This window comes from Aquila chrysaetos, chromosome 17 (assembly GCF_900496995.4).
Source record: "Aquila chrysaetos chrysaetos chromosome 17, bAquChr1.4, whole genome shotgun sequence".
Lineage (NCBI taxonomy): Eukaryota > Metazoa > Chordata > Aves > Accipitriformes > Accipitridae > Aquila > Aquila chrysaetos.
Genome location: NC_044020.1, coordinates 15,366,539 through 15,383,912, shown reverse-complemented (window position 1 = coordinate 15,383,912; position 17,374 = coordinate 15,366,539). Strand labels below are relative to the sequence as shown.

Genomic DNA, 17,374 nt, shown 5'->3' with positions numbered 1-17,374 from the left:
GTTAATTAGTAGTAGTACAGTTACGATACACAAATATTCACAGTCCAAATTATCTAATGAATATAAGTGCTATTAATAAAATGGTTAAAAATCATTGTGCAAGGAAACCAGCCTCACAATCTACCCCTCATTCTCGGGTGTTACACTTCTTTCCACTGCCTCTCTGTGTCCCAGGGGCAACGGCACGAGTCTTCCTTACGAACAAAGCAAGTAGCGGGTTTGCAGCAAGGCATCAGTGTCCCATGTGTCATGGCCCTGGGAGCACCACCAGTCCTCACTGTCCCGGCCCATTTTAGGGCCCCACTTCAGCCCCCCAGGGCCATCGGTGCCTGCCCCAGAGGTGCCGCAGCAGGGCTGGTCTCCAGCTCCCCACAGCCCTGCCCTGCCCCGCCGTAGGTCCCCGGAGCCAGACCCACACATGGGCCTATTTCCTGACCCGTCCCCGTCCCCACGGCCCAGCCTGGCCATCCTGGGACTGTGTCTGACCCCTGTTCATTCACTGCAGGTGAATGGTTTATCACCCTGAATTCTCCAGTATCATCCTGTGCCTGTACTTCTCTGGGCTGCATCCCGTGTCCCCACTTTGGAGGCTTCTGCTGTCCTCCTACATCATTATACTAGGGTTGTAAATATGTCATAATACACAGACTATCAGCTTGTTACTGTTATCTGTATAAAAATTATTATGCCATATGGTTATACCATATGATTCTGCCATATTTTTCTCAGCTCTAGAGCTAAGCAAAAGTTAATTAAATTAGGCAATAGCCACCTGAACATTAGAAAATTGCTGTTATGGCTAAACAAGATAAAACACCATTCCAGGCGGGCCAAAACAAGTCCAGACAAAGCCTGACATGTCCTGAGGTGTTGCCGGCTTAGCACAAAGCCTGTGGACTGTCCCCAGCCATGGCAGCACTATGCTTCCCAGGCTAGGAGGCTACAGTTGGGTGCACAGGGCTGGAGAGGAGGGAGGGACAGTTCTGGGGGAGCAGAGGGAGAAGGGAGGTTTGGCAAAGGGCCACACAGTGAACGCAATACATCCCTTGCCTGAAGGCAACCCGATGCCCAAGAGACACAGGGGTGGAGCACGCTGTGGAATCTTCTCTGTCCTGGTGTCGCTTCTTCAGGTACAGCTGAAAAAGGCTGAACAAGCTGATGGTAGGATGGCCGTTACAGGGATGGTGCTCTTAAAGACCCCTCCACCATCCAGGTCTGGTGAGAGGCAGTGACCTGCAGCCGGGAGTTTTCCTGAGTACTTTTTCCGTGCTCCAGCCATTTCTGTTCAATACTTCCTGAGAGGTGTGTCACACAGCTGGCGATGCTACCTCCCAGTTGCTGCATTGGTGAGAGAGGGGTTGCCAAACACTATGAACTTTCATAAGCCCTTGGCTTAAAAACCACACCTTTGCACTGCTTCTCCCTGGAATAATATGCATACGGTGGATGTTCTCCGAAATCTCTCATCCTCTCTTTACCAGACAGGATTATTTTGGAGTACAAAAGGTCTTTCAGACCTCTGGAAGGACATCTGTCAGTACTGTCTGAAAACCACGTACTAAGCTTTGCTTATTTATTTAGTAAAAGGGGAAAATGTTTGTTTCTGAATACATACATCTGCAGTGAACTTCCAAGGTGAGTAACTCTAAGAGATTTTAATAAGCTAGTGGTGCAAAGTAACATTTAGAGGAATCAATTTTAAATTAAAAACTCCTCATATGGCGGAGGAAGGAGAATGGCACACAAGAACAGCAATATGCTGTAAACTGTACAAGATGCTTCCCACTTTGTAGATATATATGCAGTATGTCCCATAGTGTTTGGGATATTTTGGCGAGTTAGAGTGTGGAGTCATTGTCCTCAACTCCTTCAACCTACTTAAAGCTGTCTGAGAAGAAGAAACATCTCACAAGAGGTCTTTGAGGCAAGATCCTAAACAAAGGTGATAAAATCAGGAGTGGGCCGTGGGATAAATGTATGAGGCAATTAAAATAGAATATGATCCCAGGCATCCATAATAAAGGTTCAAAAATTGCTTTAAAAGTGTGTGTTGACTGGCACATCATTTATATTCTGTTCACTCCATACCTCATCTATTGCTCTGCAGTGACTTCTGTAGTGTGCATAGGGACTGGACAAAATTCAACCAAAGTAATTGAACCCTGCCTTTCCAGAGCATGTTTTTGTTTGGTTGTATTTATGTTCTCACTTTGCCTTATACTATTGCGTAGTGTGCTAGTAAACTGTTAAGAAGCCATTACAGTCCACCTGATGAACTTTGTGGGGTTAATTGCTTTTTCCAGGCAGATTTTTATTCAATAGCTGTTAGAATGCTTGCTCAGTGTCAGACTGCATCAGAGGGCCTTCAGCCGTATTTCTGTGCGCTCCAGGAGGGCTGCATAAGGTCTGCTATGGTAGGTGGCTTCTCCTTGCGCCAGCATATCTGAGCAAACAGTTGTGACCGCCTCAGTATGAAAGCCAGCACTGGCTGACTAATGATCATAATAAAGGTAGGATTTAGTCTCCCTTTTTATTATTATTAGCCTTCCCTGACTTTACTTGTTATAAGCTCAGGGAAGGTCGTCTTTGATTTGGTAGCATGTGTGCTTCAAATGCTGATATTACCACAGGGTTTGGGGTGCCTTAAGGCAAGTCGTAGCTTCAAGTAATGCGGCTGTAGATCTGCCACATCTGTCATAGACTTGAGCAATTGTGAACTCAGACATTACATATGTTTATCTGAAAACTGTATGGAGTGAAACTATCTCATGGGGACCTTCCTTAGGAAAGAAAAAACTTGTTGAGTCTAGTTGCGTTTGTGACAATATACACAGCCTTTCAATGATGCCATAACCTTCTCAGTTGGAACTCCCAGGACCACACCTGTGACTCTCTGTGAAATCAAATGGAGAGACGTTGTCCCATTTTTTGTACAAGGCACCATAATGGTCAGAGCACCATGCAGGGAGATTGGGTTCCTGGGTCCCACCATAGCCCTACTTCCACGGGCACTGGATGCAACTTCCCAGCGTGACAGAGCCTCTTCAGCTTTGCCAATGTGGTGTGACCAGAAACAACGAGTCATGTTCTTCCACCCAAAACTCATGAGATTCATCTAAAATGCGTTTAAAACTATACATGTATGCACACACACAGTTATTTTATATGCATTTATTGTTATTTTCATTTCTGATCTCCCAGGGTGAGATGGTACCATCTTTTAAATTCTATGATTTTAGGCTTTAATAAAAACACAACTTAATCAAGTTTCAGGATATAACTGTGAGGTTTTTCAGTATTAGCTGAGCTTCGGCTGCTCCTTCTGTACAACGAAGTTTGTCTCTCCAGATTCATTAATGCTGGTAGACAATTTTGAGGTCTGTGGCAAGAGCTATGTAACCAAAAATTGTCATCAGCATTATTAATTACTTCCCTCAGCTAATGAAAGAATTATGCAATCAGAACTAAGCAAGTGTGTGCTGAAATGATGGGGATTTTTTCCCACATAGCAAATGCAGAATTTCAGATGACCTTAAAAACAGGAACTGGGACTACTATTTTCAAAACTAAAACTCAGTGCAATTAACAATAAAAACACAGTTTACAAAGTAATTCTGGCCAATCAAGTGATTTTAGTATTGTCATAATGATATTTGATATAGTTCTTAAAAGCTTAATTGGCTATAGTCTTGTGAATGCACCAAATCCTTGTCATTCGTTAGAAGAAAGCCTCTCCCTCTGATATTTCTGCTAGGAAACATGAAAACTACAGACCCCAAAACTAAATAATAATGTCAGCATCTTTTTTATCAACACCTCATGATTATTAAAGAAATGTCTTGATTTTAGATTCTTGACTCAGGAATTCTGAAGGCTTGGGATGAGCCATATGGTTAAGATTGTTCCCCCTCCTCCACCAGAGAAGTATAGTTCAAAACCCTAGAAGAAAAAAAGAAAAACCAGAAACTTCTATAAATTCCAGCAAACTAGATGAAAATTTTTTTTCAGTTAAACATTTTTCTTTCTGCCTGCCCTCTTTCTTTTCTTATGAATATGAGATATAAGGAAAATGAAATATCTGAGGTTTAAGGCTCTACCTCTCTCCCAATAAACATAGAATTGTAATAGAAAACATCTATCAAGCTTCCCTATAAAGAGCAGAGCGTAGATATAAAAAGATTGATTGTCTGTGTCCTATTTCATTTTTGTTTCCGTAAGATGATAGGAATATGGAGGCATCAAAATGCATAACGTTTGAGTTTGCTTTGTAACCTACAATTTATTTGCTTAAATTCAATTAGAGTGTCATCCATCAAACACAGTGTACCTCGTGGGGGGATAGATCAAAATCTAGTAATCATGAACATGCTGAGCTTTGCCCACATGATGTCAGTGGTTCCCATATGGCTTTTCTTATGCCTCAGGTTTCTTTCAGGACAGGGTCCTTGACTCCCAAATCCAAGTGTCAGCCAAGCAGCTCTCAGTGCAGAGATTGAGTAATGCGCAAATTAAGGATTTGGGTCTGATTCTATTCCTTCTGAAATAAATGGCAACACTCCCCATGGCTCCAGCGGGAGAGAGGTCCTCTGCATTACTTCACTAACTGATTGCAATTCACATAGGATGTGCAGAAAGAACTGCCAGATAATTCATAATGTCACAGAGCCCTTGTCTTACTGGAAGGCTTTTTATCATCACGCATTCAACTTTAATCTTAGCCATAAATTTACGTGGTTTGTAATTGATGCATTAGTAACTGGAATGGTTGGATGGCAAGTTTGTAAGTTATTGATGGTGGCGGCTTCAGGCAGAAGAGTTTTGGGCTCAGGATAAACAGCTGGTTCATTTATCCTAGTCAGCTCACTCCAATAATCTCCCTCATGGATGTAGCAATAATTAGGAACAAGGAACAAAAATCTGACAACCCGTGGCAGCTAAACTAAGGGACAAATAGAGAAGGTGTATATTTACTGATGCAAGCTCCAAATTAAGCAAAACGGAGACCAGAACATCCCGGAGGTGTAACTCCACGTTCTCTGACTTGGGGATGCAGGCTCCACAAGGACCATGAGCAAATGATTGTGCCTTTTTTTTAAGATGCCAAACTTTTCTGCAGTACGGAGTGCTCCCTCATATAACCTGGGCAAAGTGATTCACGACAGCTCTTTGAGGCACTCTTATCTATTACAGTCGCTGGGAGTCTCCGTGGAGTTCAGTACCACGGCTGCATTCTGACAGACACCTTGTTCTCGCCTGATATATTCTCTGCCCTATCCTCAAGCTCTTCAGAAGAATCATTTCTTGGGTTGAAATGAGGCTTCTGGGAATCCTTTGCGCTGCTTTGGCTCCATACCTGGGATAAAGGGTATGAGTCAGCCAAGAGCCGTCCAGACATTTTCCTTCTAGTTCAGAACTGAGTCTGGAGTTTGGTTTCTGCAAGGAGAGGGTTACAGACATGCTGGGTTCCTCCTTCCTTTTCATGTTTAGATCGTGGGTAGCTCTCTGGTCTGCTTTACTTTGTTTGCCTGAACCAACCTTCCCTAGAAAGGTTATTAAAGAAAATGCAAGTAGCTTCTGTAATTTCATATTAATCAACTAAGCACAAGCTCTCTGATAAAGGAATCGACTAACTACTTGATGTTCCAAAGCCTATGGGGAGAGAGGAGGTCTTTTAATATTTTCTTTTTTATATTCCATTTTTTTTGGGGGTGGGGGGAAGCAAAAACAAAGCCAAACACATTAGAGGGTTTGCCCAAAGCTAATTTTTGGATAGCAGATCCTAGGCTTGTAATTAATTTAGAAGTTTATAGAATGTCACCAACATGTTTAGACCAAATCTATCTCACCAGTTTTGAGGCCATTACGTTATTCATAGAATTACTACTCAAAGAGTAAATCTGAGTTTAGAACAGTTACGTTCACTTAGTTTCTACTGAAAATTGTCCAAAAAATATGTATTTTTCTAGCACAAAGGATGACCCATTTAAGCAGAATAATTTAAAACTGGACACGCCCCAAAGAAACTCCCAATCAGACTACAAATTACTTTGGGACTAGAAGAATCCCTATGCTTATTCTTCAGATCCTCTGGCCTGCATTGTTTTCTAGATAGGACCATGTTTAGCCTTTATGCAAAATGTTTTCTAAAATTTTACCTAAGCAGCAAATAAATACTTTCCGTATTTGGGATTTCTTTTTTCTTTTTCATAGCATAAAGAATGGAGGAGCGTGCACCAATAGCCAGTCTCTTTTGTTTCTCTCATTTGCTGTGGATTCCTCCTGATGAACCTCGCATTTTTATGATCCTAAATCAGGAAAAATTGTGTTGTTTCTCACTGTAGCTGCACGTGCCTTAAAATCAAGAGAAGAATGAGCCTTGCTTTGTATATTTTTCTCCCGAAAACCGCATGGATACGGTAGTGTCTGTTTCCAACGAGAGTGGAAATTCCAGTATCAAGCAGTGAATCTTAAATCCCCAGGCTCGCTGCAGCCAATGCTGTACAAATTGAACACTTGCCCATCTAGTTTCAATAGAACCTGAACAATGATGCTCCCCATCAATCGGCAGGTTGGTTCCCCGCACCGTGCCTTCCATCGCGCGTACGCCTGCAAAGGGGACTGCAACTGGCTAGGACCACGGCGTTTGGCCAAATTCCATGCAGGAAGCAGGGGGGGGGACGACCGGGGGACAGGGCAGCAAACAGACTCTGCTGGGTCTGCCAGACAGTTGTGTAAGTTGCTCGTTGTGTGTAAGTCATTCTGCAGGTTCGCAGCATGGAAAGTATCTTTAGGCTATTTTACAACAGAAGGAAATTCTTTGGCGTATTTCATCTTTTCCCCAAACAGAAAAACATTGGTGAAATGCCTTCTTCGCCCCCTGTGTTACAATGTTCTGGTTTCCTATCTGCAGCGATATTAGCTTCATAATCATATAAAATAATTTATAAATGTCCGTACCTACTGTACACATCCTGAAGAAAAGTTGATCAAGTACAGAAATAGAATTTATTCTTCCCCAAATCTTTCTCTCTCCTATTTATTCTTCTCATTTCCCTTTTCTCATCCTCACGTCCCACTTTCTTCCCACATTCTCCTTTATCATCTCTGTTCCTTTTAAATATTTTCTTCCCAAATAAAGCCAAACAGAAATATCAACCACAGTGGTCTTCTGCATTTGTCTTCTGTCCTTTGTTAAAGGGAATTGGAGCAGGGGGTGGTCTTGGGCTGCTATCCAGAAAAGAAGGGGGAAGAGAGGCACTGTTTATTCCTGCCAAGGACTGAAGCAGTCCCCAACCTTTTCTTTAATAGCATCTATCATATTCCTTTCCGCCTGTCATGGGGTAAGCATTTTACGTGTAAATTACTATTATTATTTACCTAGGGAGCGTGTGTATGGTGACTGGCACGAATGGTTTGGAAACGTCAGTTTAGATGTCAGTGTTCCTGTAAGCATTAATTCACACGAATGACCTATGTGACCTCTCCATAATCTGATTCTTTAACATTTGAAGGTTTGTTGGAAACAAACTTCCTGTTAACAAGATAAGTGTACGGTATCTGTGCGATTCCTTGCTTGTTAGGTACATAGAAGTGGACTCGACGCTCCCCTCCCCCATTATTTCACAAGAATTTTTTGCGCTTTCCTGTTTCATGGAGGACCCCTGGACCAGCAAAAGGAGCAGAGGCAGAAACATTAGAAGAAGATGCAGCGGGACAAGGGGCTTTGCCAGCTCAGAGCCAGGAAGGGGAAGTTGGCTGAACTGCTTTTCTGTTTCTCTTGGGGTTTCTTTTTTTTTTTTTTTGGAAGCAGGGTTAAGGTGAACTCCTAAGCGATTGTGGAGTGAGGCCCCACCTTTCCCAGCCTGATCTGCAGGCTCAGGTTACTCTCTCCTGTCTGGTTTGCAGGAGCTCGCAGTGAGCCTCATGCCTGCCTGCTGCCCACTGCCTTCAGCTCTCAACCTGCCGGGGAGCCTGGCAAAATAACACTGTTTGCAGAGCTCAGATCTTACTCTCGGGAACATTTGCTGGAAAACACCAGGTCAAGGATGGACTAGCACCACTTGAGATTCAGCAACCAAACCGCTGCAAACAGTAGCTGAGCAATATCTTCCTTTCTTCTTTTTTAAAAAGTGAGAAAATCCGTGTCCTTCCTGGAGAAGCCGTCAGGGGCACGACTCTGGCAGTGATGGCTCTGACTTCACCTGCCTCTGCAAATGAGTCACGGAGTGTTATAAAAAGCAAGGACCTGCCAAGTCTCATTTCTTGGAACTGAGTGGAAATTTCAGCAAGCAGCTGCTCTTTCATTAGCTTATACTTTTCCTCTGTGGGTTTCATGAAGAGGGCCTGGAATTACAGAAACTGTGTAGCCTAAAGGACCTGTTGCTGTGTTTGGATAACCGTGGCTCAATCTTGGAAGTGGCTACGTGTTTGCTCTAGATCTGATTTTGATCTTTGTGACGAATCTTGGTGAAGCCTAGAAGGAGACTCGAGAACACAATGAAGCAGGTTTGTAAGTCTTTCAGGATTGGCAATTCAATCCTATCAAAAATCGGGAACGGAACCTCAAAAATCAGATTAGCTCTCCTATATACTACCTGAAGGGGGGTTCTTTTCATCCGTCTGATGCTGTCGAAAGATTTATGTTTTCTAGCTTTTCTCTGGAGTCACAAAAGACAAAAGCTTATTTGAAAGTGAAATCGGTGAAAACTGATATTCTCAGGGAACAGCCCGATTTTAGGAGTGGAAGTAGCTCATTATAGAAATCACGACTGTGGCAACAGCTTAGCATGAGGACTTTGGCTACCTGTAAGCATGCCAGTAGTATCTGCGCATGGGACTATTCCCCGTGCTGAGTGAAAGCCACGTGTAAGTTGTCAGGGTCAGGAGGAATGTGGTGCCAGATGGAAACAACATAAACAGCTGGGAGATCTCATCCGGGATTTCGAGCGAGGACGGGAGACTTTTGTTCTCGTAGCCCACTCGTTCCAAACGTGGTTTGGATACACCTACTTCTTCGGGGAAGGATTTTGCTTTGGAGTCTTGGTAGGTTTTGTGAGTGGCTCTTTTTCTTCTTTTTTTTTTTTTTTTTGATGAACGCTTACGATCACTTTAAACAACTCCCATGTTTCAGCCCAGCTCCGGGGAGCTGCTCCCAGTACCTCTGCGTTTCGTGAGCGCCCCGTAAACCGCAACGGGGAGAGCGGGAGGCGAGGCGAGGCGGCCCCGCGCCCCCGGCAGCGCGCACAGCCCGCATGGCGCTGGGCGGCAGCCCCGCCGGCGCGGGGGGCTCCGCGGGGCTCCGCGCTGCCCGCCCGCGGGCCCGCCCCGGCCGCGGGCTGGGGCTGGGGCCGGGGCGGCGGGGCCGGGGCCGGGGCCGGGGCGGGGCGGCGGGCCGGCAGAGGGAGCTCCGCTCCGCCGCTGCTCCCGGTCACCGGCGCCCTCCCCGCGCCGCTCCGGCACTTTGTTGGCGGCGCGGAGCGGAGACCCCGCGCCCGCCCCTGCCCGGAACCCGGCGGCGGCGGCGGGGGACCCCCGGCCGCCCCGCGCGGAGCCCCGCGGCCGCCGCCACCACCACCCACCCCGGCGCGGGAGCTGCGCGGCGCAGCCGCCGGAGGAGGACGCCCGGGAAGGTAAGGGGCTGGCGGGGCGGGTTTTCCCCCGGTCGCCGAGCCCCCCCCCCCCGCCTCGCTTTTGTTCCGCCACCCTAAAAGCCGCCCGGGCGACCGCCCGGCTCTGTAACGTGGCGAGTTGCGGGGCATCGTCCCCAGGCTCCCCCCCGGTCCCGCCGGCGCGGGCTGGGCGGGCGCTGCCGCCGCCCTCCGCTGGGGCAGGGGCCGCTGGAGAACTCGCTGCCGGGCCCCGCGGGCTGTGCGGGGCTCTGCCGCGGCGGCTGGGGACGGCGCTCGCCGCCGCAGCCTTTCCCTGCCGCCGTGGCTTTAGACAGACGTAGCTCCCCGTGTGCGTACGTGTGGATGTATAGGTGTACGTATGTTTTTGTCCCCCCTTGCGGTAACGCCAGCCGCCGCCACACCTGCTCGCACCTTGCCCGCCGGGCTCCCACCGGCAGCGTGCCGCGGCCCCGGGGGCGGCGGGGCGAGGGTCCCCGCCGCTGCCCGAGAAGGGCAACGTCCGTGCCTGGCCCTCCTCCTCCTCCTCCTGCCTCACCTTCTACCAGGTGACTTGGCTTTCACTCCTTATTGTGGTATTTTTTCCCCCGCGGTTAAGCTGGCTTTTCCAAAGCTGGCATGTATTGCTGGTAGCTGGCGAAGGGCAGCTTTCGGGTGCGATAATCCTGTTGCATGCCCGCGTTTCTTTGGTGCTCTGCCCTGCTGTCTTCCTTCTCCTCTGCTGTTCAGCCCTTTCCCTCTATCTGCTAACTTTCCCTGGCGTTCTTCCTCTTTCTGCCCCTCTCGTCGCCATGACGTGCGCTCCCTTACGCATCGCGCCAGTGCACGAGGGGTGACTTGGGCCCACAGCGGAAAACAGGTTTGTAGCATTTTGTGGCATGATTTAAGGTGCTTCTGCACCCCCCCCCCCCCCCCCCCCGTAACCTCAGTAGGTCTGTGTTGTATCCATGAAAGGCAAGACATTGCAGCTTCCACTAAACCCCAGGTTCAAGCCAGCTAGTAGCAGGCAATAGAAGGGTGAAACAAGTTTTTCTTGAGGATGTTGTTTGGAACCAGCCCTCCCACTCAAAACCTGTGCTTTGTCTTGGCTCGTGGGGCTTGTACCCCCAGAGTTAAAGACATGAAGCAGTATGACCTTTGGTGGAGCCTGCTGTGTGTACTTAAAGTGAAATACTGAAGATAAAAGTATTACTGCTCTGTGTTACATCTACTGGAATATTAACCAAATGATGGATCTCGTGCGTCTTTTGCAGTATAGATCCTATTTTAATTGTGCTTCTCCTTCATCATCAAAAATGTGGTCCTCCTCCCTTCCTATTGACCATCTTTCTTCTCGTTTGTGATTGTGCAATGTCTGTATGTCAGCTACAAAAGTTGCTTACATGGGAGAGCATAAAAATGACCATTTTTGTTGTTAGCAACTGGAAACACTGAATCAGCATTGTGTGACCGGTCTCCTTTCCATGGAGTACCCATGGAAATGCTGCAACCCTTGCCCTCTGAGAAGCGGTCCTCTCCTAGGCCAGGCTTGAAATGGGTTGGTCGTTTCCTCTCAGTGAGCAGTGGGGACTGCAAAAGGCTTACAGGGTTTCCACGGTGTAAGGGAGATGCAGCATACCTCATCTTGATTCACAGTTCACAGCGAGTGTAGCATTATTAGCATACGGGTATCGTCAGGTAATGAAATACTGTGCTCAAGGCTCTGTGGAAGCAGGTTGGGGCTGCTGCTTGCTTTTACTGGGGGAGGCTATGGAAATATAAGTGGCTTTGGACTTTAATTGTCCAACTGGTTTGTATTGTCACGTACTCATAATGGCTGCAGTATTGAGTTATGCCTTCTCATAGCTCAGAACGAATGTTTCTGATTGTGTGTAATCTTGAAAGCAGCCAAAGCGTCCCATTAGATTTAATCGGAGGGAGGTGACACCCCACAAGCAACAACACCCAATAGTGATGAGGTGCCAGGTTATATATAGCTATAATAGAGAGGGCAAGATTGATCTAAAGATAATTACTTTTGCTGTGAAATGCACAGGCAGAAAAAAATGCAGAAGTTTTGCACTTGGCAACAACTAAATTTGTGAAATATGATTGATTTTCTTTCTGTCCATGGTCTAGCTGTAAATGGCGAATCAGTCACATTAACTGCTGCATTTTTTTCCCCTGTGGGTGAAAGCTTATTAAAATCTAAACATCTGAAGTCGAATAATTGGTGCCCTGAGGGTCAAAATAGATTAAATATATAAGAACTTTTCTCTTCAGCTACTGCAGTGAGATAACAGAAGACTTCAAGTCCACACAATGAAGACTGCACTAATAAAGTACTTGCTAACTTTGATTTTGGTGTCTAGCACTTGTTCCTCTTATACCCCTAATTACAATTCCTGCATCACTCTGTCTCTCAAATGGTGAATGACTGGTCAACGGTACGAGATTTTCTTGAAGACACAGCTTGCAGCTGTGCCAGCCAGGAAAATGAAGCCCTTTGGTCTGTGACCCATCCAGACTGTTCTCTTTCTGCTGTGGCACTGGTGGCCAGAAAGGAAAGACATTTAACACCTCAGGGCTGTGTTGCTTACGGTACAGCGTGCATGGCCCGATCCTAATATCTCTATGCAAAGAGAATTGGAAAGGGGCTTTGCTTGAGTGTGCGTTTTCTGCGTGTGGATAGGTCTGTTTCCCACGTTTCCTTTGAAACAAGGATTTCTTCTTGCTTTCTTACTTAACAGCATCTGGTTCTGTGCCCCCTTTGTCCATAGGGATTCAGAGTTTTCATCATTCTAGTCCCGAGCTGGGTTTGCAAGGAGGCTAATCAACAGCTCACGATTAGATGGCTTTTAACTGATTTTGAAGCTTCAGTATTTGTTTTGTGGCACAGGGAGCAGCATGGTGCCTGAAGTACCATTTTTCCTCGTAGTAGGGCCATACTTACACAATACCCACTACAACTCTAAGTCACTAAAAATACCATTGATTACTAAACTAACAGTGCAGTTATATATTGAATTTTCACATTGGGGGGGGGGGGGGGGAAGAAAAGGCTAAGAGGCTAATTTCTTGGTTCTCTAGTTTTTCCAGTATTAAATGCTTTGCATTACCAGAATCTAGAATTCCTGCTTTCAGGGAGGGCTGTAACTGCTGCCAGTTGATCTCAACTCCAGAGTTAGATTGATTCATCCATTGATTTATTCATCCAACACACTGAATTTCTCTTAGTTTTGTACAGATCTTGATTTAACCCTGATACCTAGGAATTTCGGTTTCCCACCCTAGATTGCAAGTTAGATGATTGCTGTCATCTTAATTTTACATTTTGCTGGGAACTTCAGCTGTTACTGCAGTCCTGAGTGACTGCTGGGTTTCTCCCTGTTGTGCCCATAGATGAACTTAGGTATAAAGTCATTAAAGTTTCATCTAAGTCAGTGAGACTATTTGGTGTGTGCGTAGAAGAACATTTGTATAACTGTTTACAAAACAGAGCTCTTCATTCACTGAAATGGAAAGGTAAGGCAAGGCGTCTTTTATAGCGTTTGATACTCAGAGAACCTACGTAATTTTGCTTGTTGCCTGGCGAGGTTAGTCACAGCCTTCTTGGAAAGACCACGATGATGTGGGAAGAAGCAACCTTTAAATCTGTTTTGTGGGGAGGGATTTTTTCATTTGTTTGTTTTGTTTTTAATTGCATGTCATGGATACTGGGGGGATAAAAAATGAATTGGTCACAATTGGAAACATTAGCATTAGCTTTTGAGGACCTGTTTTCATTTTGAGCTGTGACCATGAGCCCACAATCACTAACACATGCTTTTGATTTTATTTTGTAATGTCAGTTTCAGTAAAAATTTTAAATATTAGCCAACTCAAGGCCTTGAATGCTACTAGTTGAACGCTTCCAGTCACTTCTTCCCTCCCTTCTCTGTGCCACTGTCTCAGTAATTAAAGTTACTCATGCTGTGAATCTCCACAGGATTAAGATCTAAAGTGGAAACAGCAAATTACAAATTACTTTCTTTGCATTTATCACCTTTGTGTTTTTCTGAATAGACTTCAGCAACCTTATGTGTTCTGGATAAACAAGGTTAGCAGACGTCTGTCTCTAGCTTCAAAGGTACAGGGCTAGTACTTTCCATGGAATTTGTACATATCTCCTTAAGTTATTAATTTCTGTGGGGTTTTCTGTTGTGTAGTTTTCTGACGCATAACAGGCATCTTCATTACTGATGGTGTGACAGGGGATTCTACTTGCATTTGTTCTTAAAGCTTCACTCAAGTTGGCGTTTTGACCAACCATGGAAATTGCTATGTTCTCTATAAAACTTCAAACTAAAACCAAACCTGTATAAAACTCTGGGCTGTGAAATGATGAAGTCCTTGTCCTGTAATACTGTGAAAACTTTGTCTATTTCAACAGAATATTTAGAAAAAACTCACCATTTTAAGAATGGTATCTGTTGAGTGAGAGTAGGCGTTACGGATATTCAGTAACTTAAAGTAGGTTTTGTGCAGATAACTTGTTTTTTATTTTTTTTTCTTTTCAAGAATGCATTGCTTTTACATGAGATAGAGGATTTATCTTTTAATAATCCAAAATGTTACCACTTAAGGATTTTCTGGATTTTAGAGATTACCACTGCAGGTAAGGGAACATCTGACTTCTTTCAAGCCTCCCATGAGCATAGAGGAGCTGTATTCAGCTGACTTGATTCTGAAGCTGCCATAGCTGGTTCTTGGGCCAGGGGGCTGGGATTTGCTGTAGCTGCTGGATGCTTCAGGCTTAACCTACTGCAAGAGCATCACTGTAAGCCTTAATGTCTGTAGCTCAGGAATGTTTGTAACTGGAAAATAAAGGGATGACTCATGGGATTTGTGTGTATTACTTTGATTTCTACTCCTGCATGTAAAAGCATTTTTAACAATTTGACCAAGTAGAAAAGCAGGCACTAGGACTGCTGCTTCTCCCATCAGTGGTCTGTTCTCCTCCCCCTTGCCTTCCAGAAATTGGCTCAAGTGCAAAGAGAAGCTGAAAGTGAGATGTTAGCAGTACCTTTTTGCTGTTCGTTAATATAGGTCCAGACCCATTGGGAAAGGGAAACGATATTTAACATACCCCCCAAATCAGCTGCATAAAACTCGATCTAAAAAATATGAGAAATACATGAGATCACGGAAGTCCATTTGCTCTTCAATACTTGCAGATGCCTGGTGAGATACAAGATTATCCCAATTTTATCAATGTTTTAACTTTAGGTAGAATTTGACGTTGCTGCGATTTGTTCACTTAATGCTCCTAGTGATTTGTCTTTCACCTGAAATGTGAACTTTGGTTAATGAGCACTTTCTTTCATTCTGGGGTGGTTGAGAGGGCTTAATGTTAATTCAGCCCTCTGAATGCTCCTTTCATGCAGACTGAGGACTCTGCTCTTCGTTCTGATGTACTCTTCCTTCTTCCGATGCCGCTGCTCTTTTTGCTTGCTTCCACAGTGTGTCTGAGGTGTTGTCTTCTTTATCTCCTGAGTCAAAGAATTCTTTGTTTCCAGTGTAAAATATAATTTGGAGTAATTAGCCTTGAGAAAGCTTTCTTTTTCTAATCCGTGAGAGATTTAACACTTGCTGTTTCAGAGAGCTAGGTATCTGGTTGATGCAGGGATTCGTTAAGAGTTCGGTGCCTGTGAGAATCCCAGCATACATCATAAAAATATTTTGAATGTGCAGTTCTATTACTCAGAGCATGTGAATGTGAGACCTTTGTGCAAAGAGCGAGACATTCATCTTGTATGTTGAGTTCTTCACTGTAACTGGGTGCACCTGATAATGATATAGCAAGGACTATGCAATGAAATTGAGTTACATCATGAGGAGTTTGTGATATCAAGTTGTAATAAAATTCAACTTGATGATCTTCTGTGCCATTTTAAAGATGGCATGGAAAAGTCAGCCATTTATAGATGTGCCTCTAATGTAATTTTCAGCTTTGCACAACATGTCTTGAGAAGCCAGTGAGTGCATTATACTGCCTTCAGTTGGAGATATAAATATACATCTATGTTTCACATTCAGAATTGGGTGGCAGGCTGTGTATTTAAATACACATTTTTCTTCTTTCACTTCAATGTCATCTTAGGCTCGGTTTTCCCAAAGTGGAATTACTTATTCTCTTCTCCACTTCTAGCGTTATTTATTGCTTTGCAATTCTTCCCATGCTCTTGCAACCTTAGTGTAATGTTTCATCTCTTCTGTTTCCTTCTCTTCCTGTTTTTAAGCATAAAGAATTGTCTAGGGGTGAGGGCAGAGGGCTGGCAGGTAGGAGGGTGGAGTCTGTTCCTATTTCAGCTGCAGACTTTGTTATGGCTAATAAATCCAGGCTAACTGGTAATTAGCTTCTTATTGCTGTCCCACGTACAGAGGGCAGAGTGAGGAACCTGGACTTAGTACTTTAGTGTCCATTAGGTAAATTACCCCTGTGTGACGAATGTCCTACCACTGCTGAGAAACAAACACAGCTTCTCCATTGCAGTAACTGTTTCCCTTCTCATGGCTGCTTCTGTGCTAAAAGCACTGCTGCATTTTGAGCCTTACCTTCAGCTTTGGTCTCAGTTCTCCCCGCTCAGCCTGGCACCTGGGTGAGCTCTTAAAGTTTTCCTTCCTTCTCCACTTGCCCGAGCCATGTTTCTCCACCATCTTCCATATTGTGGTCCCTCCTGCTCTTGAGTCTTGGTATAACTTTAGTCTCCTGTTTTTTTTCCTTTCTGTTTCTTTATTTATCTCCTAAGTTTTCCCTACCCTTTTTGTTTTACTTCACTCTTCAGTTGCACATAGTGCTCTGTGTCCAACTTTGCAGAATGCACTTCACGGCACTTCTTGCAGTAAAGCTTTTTCTTGCTCACAAACCAACTCTTTTTACCCTTTTGTGTCATTAGTCTTCCAGTGTCTTCTGAAATGCATTTCAGATCTGTTGATCTCGCTGGGACACATCGTATGTGAAATTACATGTGTAGTCAAGTCTTTGTAGGATAGGGTTTGAAAAGTCATGTCTTCTCTAAAGGTTTAATGCTGTGCACTTTGTCTAGGCAATAATTTTAAGCTCACTTCAAGCAGTTCTAGAGCTCAAGACCTGAATAGGAGGTGTTAGAGTGTGTGTAGGCATTTGTTTTCCCTATGTGAATGAGGTGTCTAATACACACACAAAAAAAAGTCTGTTCAATCAACGTCTTACTGAATATGAATGTAAGATATTCCCAGAAGTGCCTTCAATACGTGGTGGCATTTGTTCTTTTCTACTTAGAATTTACAGTTTTTCTCACTTTTTATATTAAAGCTAAATGTTGACATGCAAGAAAAAGACGTGTTCATACATTTCTTCAAAGTGACAGAACAGAATACAGTCCTGGAGGAGAAGCAAGTTGCTGTTGAGGCCCAGTCTTGGTGATGACCGATTGAAGTCACAGTTTTGTGCAGCTTATCAACGGTTTGACTTCTTCAGAGGGGCTCAGACTTCCCGGTTGGGGGTTTGGCAGATGAGATGGTCCTACTGGCCTATGCAGTACAGCATTTTGTGCCCCACAGTGGCCAGTAGCTTAGAGCAGCTGGCAGCAGTGAACTACGTCTTCCCGGGTGTTGTAGTTTAACCCCAGCCGGCAGCTAAGGCTCACCCAGCCACTCGCTTACTCCCCCCCGGTGGGATGGGGGAGAGAATCAGAAAAGTGAGAAAACTCGTGGGCTGAGAATAAGGACAGTTTAGTAGGTAAAGC

General features: G+C 44.8%; 1 protein-coding gene across 8 annotated transcripts in view; it reads left to right on the top strand.

The window, feature by feature from the left end:
* Positions 1 to 8,643: 8,643 nt before the first annotated feature.
* EPS8 (epidermal growth factor receptor pathway substrate 8) overlaps positions 8,644 to 17,374 on the top strand; it is a 140,713-nt gene continuing 131,982 nt past the window's right edge. For 5 of the 8 annotated variants that reach the window (XM_030040372.2, XM_030040376.2, XM_030040368.2 and 2 more), the window contains exon 1: positions 9,411 to 9,629. The gene's annotated coding sequence lies outside the window, so the exon portion shown is untranslated. Of the gene's footprint in view, positions 9,043 to 9,410; positions 9,630 to 17,374 lie in introns of those variants that run through there. The other 3 variants (XM_030040377.2, XM_030040375.2, XM_030040369.2) reach the window with 2 other exon arrangements.